This window comes from Suricata suricatta, chromosome 16 (genome assembly GCF_006229205.1).
Source record: "Suricata suricatta isolate VVHF042 chromosome 16, meerkat_22Aug2017_6uvM2_HiC, whole genome shotgun sequence".
In the NCBI taxonomy this organism is placed as follows: Eukaryota; Metazoa; Chordata; class Mammalia; order Carnivora; family Herpestidae; genus Suricata; species Suricata suricatta.
Genome location: NC_043715.1, coordinates 11122745 through 11130002, shown reverse-complemented (window position 1 = coordinate 11130002; position 7258 = coordinate 11122745). Strand labels below are relative to the sequence as shown.

Sequence of the window (7258 nt, the reverse complement as noted above, 5' to 3'; positions counted from 1 at the left end):
TCACAACTAAAGCACAACAGTGCACTAAGACCACACTTCCTTTCTTGTATAATCCTTTGTTTCCCTTTGGAGTTAACCTTAGGGATTAAAATTGTAGGGTTGAAACATAAAATTGAAGAAGTGGAGAAGGTAAAAAAGATCACTGACGGATAAAAGAGAGAAAAGAAATGAAAGACAATAAAGTGAGAGGATCTTGGCAGGAGGTCCAATGTCCAGGGTCCTTCTCATAGCAGAGCTGACAATCTAGCTGGGAACGTTAAAGACACACCTATGACGTGGCCACGAGACCAGATGACGGTCGAGTGAGTGGCCCAACTCTCCAGTGCCAGGGGAGGCTCATGCTAGTCCTGGCATGCACACTTCTCCCCTGGATTCTGGAAAAATCCCCCACAAGGTCTCCCCAGCATTTCATACTGCACAGAATCACCAGAGCCACTACACCATATATCGATCATGTCATCTTCCCACTAAGCAACCTTCAGCTTTCCAAACTCACTTCCTGTAATTCCGACCCAGCTTCCCACACATCGGATGACCTGGAATAAACACTCCATGGCCACCTCTTCTCTGCCCTGAGTGCCATCCCCGCTTCCTCTGAAGACACCTCACCTGTGCCTCTCTCAAGCCACGTACGACTCTGCCCCGAGTGACACTTTGCCTCCCCTTCTTGCCTGTGAGCAACTCTCGAGGGTCGAGACTGTGTTTTTTCACGACTATTTGTTCCCAGGCATCCAGTGTGGGGCTCAGCCCTGCACCAGTGCACTGCACAGAGTTTGTTTGGGTCCACTCAGTATTTGCTCCTTCTTATTCTGCTAACAGTCTCTAGATTTTTCTTTGAGGAGCCACCCCTCACTCCCACACAGTGCCCCTGGCTTGCATGGAGCTGGCCCCTCACTTCCCGGTTCTTAGGGCCCCAAGCCTCACTCATCTATCTATTCCACACGCCGTCCCCTCACCAAGCGAGAGGCTTAGGAATGGACATCTGCCCCAAGTCCAACCCCAGGATTTTCGTAGGTCTGCAGGGGAGCAGGAAGCTGCCTGGGTAGGAAGCCAATCCAGAAGAGAAGGGAGCAGAGAAAGTCTGAGAGCCGCAAGTAGCCGGCAGCGTCGGGATCCAGCTGGGCAGGATTCACCCACGGACTTCTCAGTTGGGGAAAATAGCCCCTTTTTTGCTCAAGTCAGAGTGAGTTCAATTTCTGCCATTTACCACCAAGCGTTTTGACTAGAGAGTGGGTCTCGTTGGGGGGTGGGTGCAGGCATAACCCTCAGGGAGCCTGGAATGAGCTTTCTGGGGGCCCGTCAGGCTGTATGTCTTCAGGAAGTGCTAAGGACCGGAGTGTGTTTGTTGGTGGAAAGTCCTCAGCTGTATTTCTATGACTTGTGCTCTTTTTCTATATGTATATTTCAATAAAAAGTTCAGAATCCTGACTGAATAAGGCAGCATGTGTCATGTCAGGGGATGTCCCAAAGACTCAGTGAGTAGATGATATTAATAAATATTTGCCTAATTGAAGTCAGATACTCTCTGATCCAAATCCAAAGGGAGGAATTTGCCATGTGTCCCACATTTCTTCCCGCTGGGCATTTATTTTTAAGTTTAATTATTTATTTTGAGAGTGAGAGCACAAGCAGAGGAGGGACAGACAAAGAGAGAGAAAGAGCGTGAGCACAAGCAGGCGGGCAGCAGAGAGAGAGAGGGAGAGAGGGGATCCCAAGCAGGCTCTGCGCTGTCCTGCTGAGCATTTTAAAGTGACAGCATCTCCTAACTATCTCTGACTGTTTCTTGGGCTGAGAGACAGAGGGAGGAGCTGCTGCTCTGTGTGGCTTGCAGAGGGGGAACCTGAGGGCAGGACGCTGTGCCACAGGAGGGGCTCCAGCTCTCTGGGAAGCCCTCACCTGCACACCGCTGTCACACAGCTCTGCGTGCTGCTGACTCCACAGTGCCTGCTGTCATCAGCCCCACCCAGCCCTGGCACCGCATCTAACCGAGTGAAATGTAATACTAGGTACAGATCCGGGGCTCAGATTTCTCTTAGTTTGGCATCAGCTGGAAGCCATCCCTGTTCAGGAATCCCAAAGGCTAGAGAAAACAGATTCCAGATGAGGGATCAGTGGACTCTTGGCATCAAGGGCCACCCCTGGGGGCAAACCAGCCCGAAGGGAGCCCAGGGCATCTGTAAGAAAGAAGGCTGAAAAGGAGGAGAAAAGAAGAAAAATAAAGGGGGGGGGAGGCGAAGGCAAGGGAGAAAAGGAGAGAGGGAAAGAGGAAGATGAATGTTTAGAGTGGGCTGGAAACATGGAGCCCCGGTAAATACCATCTATTGAGAGCTTCCTGCGTGCCAAGAGTTTCCTGCCCATCTCCTGATGTAATCCTTACAACAAACCTACAAAGTGGAGCTGAGACTCCTCCCTATTTTACAGATCAGGGAACTGAGGTTTAGAAAGACTAAGAAATTTTCCCAGAAGACCCACGCAGCAGCAGAGTCAGAATTTAAATCCTTACCACCTAACTTTAGAGCTCTGACTACATAGTGTCAAGTGGAAAAAAAACCCAAAGACCAAAACATACAAGGATACTAAAAATACACCAATATAAAATCAATCAATCATATCAGTATCTCTTTCTTGATGAGAAAGGCCACCCCCAGACGGGAGAAAATACTTGCAAATCATATGTATAGCAATGGACCCAGAATCATAAAGAGCTCTTACAACCCAATAACAGAAGACAAACAACCCAACTTAAAAATGGGCCAAAGATTAGAGTAGACATTTCTCCAAAGATATACAAATTACCTAAACGTGCAGAAGATGCTTGACATTTTTAGTCATTTGGGAAATGGCAATCAAAACTATAATGAGCTACCACTTCCAATCCACTAGGATGGTTAGAATCAAAAAGGTAGATCGCCGGTGTTAGTGAGAAGCCTGCTGGGGGGTTGGACCAGTACAGCTGCTATAGAAAACAGGTAGCTCCTCAAAGGTTAAACACAGGGCTACCATGTGGTGCCCCCTAAAATACATACATCCAGGGGTGGCTCAAGTGGCTGAGCATCCGACTCCTTATTTTGACTCAGGTCACGATCTCATGGTTCATGGGATCAAGCCCTGTGTCAGTGTGGAGCCTGGTTGGGATTCTCTCTGTCTCTGTCTCTCTTTCTCTGCCTCTCCCCTACTTGCACTCTCTCTCAAAAAATAAACAAACATTTAAATAAAATAAAATACATATCCAAGAAGACAGAAAGCACATGTCTACACAAAAATTTGTGCATTACCTTTCATAGCAGCATTATTCATAATGGCCCCAAAGTGGAAACATCCCAAATGTCTAGTAACTGATGAACAGATAAACAAAATGTGGGGTACATCCATATACAGTTGCCCCTCGAGGAATGTGGAAGTTGGGGCATCAACTCTACACAGTTGAAAATCCATGTGTAACTTTTTAAAGTAGTGTCATACCCAGCATGGAGCCCAACGTGGGGCTTGAACTCACAACCCTGAGATCAAGACCTGATCTGAGATCAAGGATGGGACACTTAACCGACTGAGCCATCCAGGAGCCCCCTGCCCCTCCATGTGTAACTTCTGGCTCCCAGAAACTCAGCTACAAATAACCTACTGCTGACTGGGAGCCTTAACACTGTCGGTCAGTTGATGCCTATTTTGTATATTCTATGTAATAAAGTAATCTAGAGAAAAGAAAATGCTACCAAGAAAATCTTAAGAAAGACAAATACATTTACAGTACCATACTGTGTTTATTGAAAAATCTGCATATAAGTGGACTCGCACAGTTTAAACCTACATTATTCAAGAGTCAACTCAATGTTATCTGGCCGTAGGACGGAATGAAGTATTGATACATGCTACAACATGGATGACCCTGAGGTGATTAACACGCAACATGAATATACTTTGCACCAGTGAACTGTGTGCCACAAAAAGGTGAACTATAAGGTATACGAATTCTATCTCAATAAAGCTTTTGTTTAAAAAAAATACACAACTATATAGAGAAAAAGTTGGAAGGATGTGTGCTGAATAATAGTTACCTTTCTATGGCCAGATAACAAGTAATTTTTTCTGGCTAGTGCTTTGCTGTGCTTTCCAGTTGGTCTAGGATAGACTTGTCTTACTTTGGTCATCATAACATCATAAGCTTGGTTAAAGGAGGCACGGGCATGGGTGGAGCTTGCCTGCTCCAGCTTTCCCTGCAGGACGAGAAGTGCCTGCAGACCAGTCCCCAGGCCGATCCGAGTACCAGCCGGCCAGAGTAGGACAGGGGCTCGGACCGAGAATTACCTCCTGTACGCTGAAAGGACTGAAGACCCTAAGCCTGCCCTCAGCCCCAGGGCTGTGGACGGGTCCAGGCTGTGGCAGAGGACATTCCTGGCCCCAAGCCCTGGCCACATCTGCTCTCTGCCAGCCTAACGAGCAGCTTCGTGGCATCAGCCAGAGGCAAGGAGGCTGGAGTCAAACAGCCCAGATGCCGCTGGAGGAAGCACATTTGCCTGCAAGAATCTATTGGGAAATGAAATCAAATTGTCTGGGAAATTAGCCTCAAGTCTCCCTGGCTCAGAGCCACCCTTGGGGCACTTCAGAGCAGAAGAGCAGATAACAGAAAACACCTTTCCCCGGCTCTGAACTTTGGGGATCTTCAAAATGCATTTTGCACAGGACCTAATCATAGAGCCTTACAGCTGGGGAGGCCAAGTCTGGGGATTCCCACCTCTTTTCTGAAATAACACATGCAGGGGATAGGGGTGGGGAGTGCACATTTAGCACATTCTCCTGCATTCCCCTAGGTGTTGGCGGATCCCTCTTTTTACAGGGATATTCTGGAATGTTCTCTGGTTAATTTTTTTAAATTTAATTTTGATTCATTTGTTATTTTTGAAAAGTAAATCATACTTAGAATTAAATGGCATTAAAAAAAAAGAAAAGGGATATTTGAGAAGAAAATTACTCAAAACGTATAATAGCCAAATGCAATGTGTGGATGTTGTTTGGATTCTGATTCAAACAAACCAAGTGGAAGAAGATATCTTTGAGGCAATCAGAGAAATGTCAACTTGCCTGAGTATTAGGTGATACGAAGAAATCATCGTTAATGCTACTATCCCCAGGGAGAATAGTCTTGTTCACGCATTTCTGCACGTATCTCCCCTCACTAGACTAGAAGCAGGATTCTGTCTCATGACGGAGCAGGGAGAGCACAGCGGCTGATGAGCTCCATTTGATCATTTACTGTGTGATCTTGGGCAAGTCACTTAATGTCTCTGTGCCTGTTATTGTTGTTGAAACTATTAAATGGGGGAAATTCACCTGGCTGGCTCAGTGGGTAGAGTGTGCGACTGCTAATCTCAGGGTCATGAGTTCAAGCCTCATATTGGGCTTAAAGCTTACTTTAAAAGGTTTTCGTCTATTTGTTCTGAGAGAGAGAGTATGCGCAAGCAAGAAAGCACGTTTGAACGGGAAGAGTGATAGAAGGAGAGGAGAGGGAGAGAGAGGGAGGGAGGGAAGGAGAGAGGGAGAAAGAGAGAGAAAATGAGAATCTTAAGTAGGCTCCACACTCAACTCTATCCCATGACCCTGGGATCATGACCTGAGCCAAAATCAAGAGTCAGATGTTCAACTGGCTGAGCCACCCAGACACCCCTAGAGCTCACTTAAAAAAATGGGGGTGCTGTGTGGGTCAGTTGGTTAAGTGTCCAACATTGGCTCAAATCACGATCTCACAGTTCTTGAGTTTGAGCCCTGCATCCAGGCTCTGTGCCGACAGCTCGAAGCCCGGAGCCTGCTTGGGATTCTGTGTCTCCCTCTCTCTGTGCCTCTCCCCGCTCATGATCTGTCTCAAAAACAAACATTAAAAAAATAAAAATTGAGCCTAGGTGGCTCAATCGGCTAAGTGTCCGACTTCACCTCATGTCACAATCTTATGAGTTTGTGAGTTTGACTCTCGCAACGGAATCTGTGCTGACAGCTGGGAGCCTGGAGCCTGCTTTGGATTCTGGGTCTCCCTCTCTCTCTGCCTTTTCCCAGTTGCATTCTCTCTCTCTCTCTCTCAAGAATAAATAAACATTAATTTTTTTTAATTAATAAAAGTAAAGGGGGGAATAATATAACCCAGGTCAGGGCTTGATTTGAAGAATGAAGAAATTAATATTTATAAAGCACTTAGAACAATGTCCCACAGTACCCTAATATTTGCTCAGAAGTCTTCCAAATCCTGGGTTACAACTATATGAATCCGAGGGAAAGTCTTTTCATAAGGAAAATTCCAGGACAATAGCCCGATCTGGTTCAGGTGACCCTCGGAACAGCATGTGGCAAGCCCAGGCAGGGTCAGAACATGTACATGCAACACAGCAGTGAACAACAGCTAGAAGCCCGGCTTCTGGAGCCGGACTGGGTTCAAATTCTGCCTCTGCACCAGTGAGGTGTGTGACTTTGAGCAAGGCACTCCTAACATCTGGCTCCTTTACTGATGTAACAGCCCCTACCACACGCTCTGGCGAGGAGTAAATGCAACCATACCCTCAGCGCAGCCGCCCCTTACTGTGCCGAAGCAACCACACACTTTTCTCATTAACTCTGGTACTTGGCATCCTCGCCCCGGGCCCCAGGGCAGCCAAGTCCTTTCTGCTCTCTAGGCCTCAGTCTTCCCACCCTCATGCCTCCGATGCAAGAGGGTACAGAAAAGAGAATTAACATCTGCCGGGCACCTCCGCTCAGGTCAAGATCCTGCAGCCAAAACAGGGGCCGCCAAGCTCCAACTTAGCTGCATATGGTTCTCAACGCACTCACCAAGCTGCTTTTCCTCAAAAGAGCTCCGGGGAAAAAGCTTTCTGGATTAAAGCCATGTCCTCGGAAACTCCCGTTTTCAGAGTTTAGGGATCCCCAGCAGCGATCTCCTGTGCAGGGAAGCCCCAGGAAGCCACTTTGCAACCGGCGCCTGGGGGCTGCAATGCCCTTTCCAGCCTCTGCTAGAACCAGCCCCCTAGCTCTTCTCCCCACACCCGACTGCTCAGCTGTAAGATCAGTGCCCCTGTTTGGGGGGCGGAGAGAGGCCGAACCAACGTACCCGAAGCTGGCGTCGTGCGGACACCTCTCCCCCAAGGCTCGGCAGGGGCGCCTTGACCTCGCCTCTTCCAGGTTCCAGTCCACGGCCCGCCGTGTCTTCACTGGGAGACCCCGCAGGGGCAGATGTGCTCCGTGGGCTCCCAAGGCTCTGAAGGGGCGCGCAGTGACCCCG

At 47.9% G+C, this 7258-nt stretch overlaps 1 protein-coding gene across 1 annotated transcript in view; it reads right to left on the bottom strand.

The window, feature by feature from the left end:
* LOC115279700 (carbohydrate sulfotransferase 6) overlaps window positions 1-7252 on the bottom strand; it is a 13119-nt gene extending 5867 nt beyond the window's left edge. The window contains exon 1 of the mRNA XM_029924220.1: window positions 7088-7252. The gene's annotated coding sequence lies outside the window, so the exon portion shown is untranslated. The remainder of the gene's footprint in view (window positions 1-7087) is intronic.
* Window positions 7253-7258: the final 6 nt, after the last annotated feature.